The following is a 981-nucleotide window of genomic DNA, read 5'->3' on the forward strand; positions in this document are numbered from 1 at the left end:
GGCGAAATGCATTTCTTTTTTTGTGATGTTGAGTTGAGATGGACTAAGCCAATAAATTTGTGACTTATATATCCAGATAATAAACAGTCGTAATTATTTGTAAGAATCATATATAAAACGCAACAACAACAAAAAAAGCGGCCGTAATAGCTAAAGTCTGTGTGTGTGTGTGCGGGTTGCAAACTTTGGGTGGAAACAAAAAAGGAATTCGCTTTTCTAATAGAGCAAGTTAGTTCCCCGAGATGACGTCCCTATTACCAAGTACCTACACGTGCTGCAATGTAAATAAAAGAGAGAACTGAATTCCGCAAACATGGGGAGTTATAGTGGGTTGATCATGATCCGCTTAGAAGGGCGTTGCCAAGTATTCGTTGCTTTGTCTAAACCGCTTTTAAACTGGAATCTCTTGCCTTACCTGGGTCTTTACATGCGTATTTCGAAAATGCAGGCCTGTTTCAAATCTTCCAACAGGTCACAAATACATGAGTGTGATTGAATCCACTCGCAATTGCTTTGTTTATTAGTATTCTACAAAGGTGTCTGTTAACGTAGACCGAAAGACAACTTTGTGTATCTTTATGAAAATTGGTAACGGTCTCCAAACGTGCCTAAAGATGTTACTCAGTGAAGGAGCAATTCATTGCTCCTCTACTAAATTAAGAATCGAAGTTGTAGACTAGCGTGCAGTTTGCCAATTTAATGGCTTATCTTTACTAAGCACAGAGAGGAACTTTAAAAAATAGACTGAGTTCCTAAAGAATATTAGCCTAAACGTTATGTTTTAATAATAAAATAAATGTTCACGTCTTTCCACTCTGCGGTGTCGAGACCACCTTTCAAATAGTGTATAACTATATACACGCTTTTAATCATTATTCTACTTCGACCGCCCGTCTGCTGTGAAATGAAGCTGGCATCGAATTTCTGGAATGTTTGGTTTAATTTCAATATAAAAGAACTACTTATTATTTATTTATTATT

The sequence above is a fragment of the Glossina fuscipes genome, unplaced genomic scaffold (genome assembly GCF_014805625.2).
Source record: "Glossina fuscipes isolate IAEA_lab_2018 unplaced genomic scaffold, Yale_Gfus_2 114, whole genome shotgun sequence".
NCBI classification, from domain to species: Eukaryota; Metazoa; Arthropoda; class Insecta; order Diptera; family Glossinidae; genus Glossina; species Glossina fuscipes.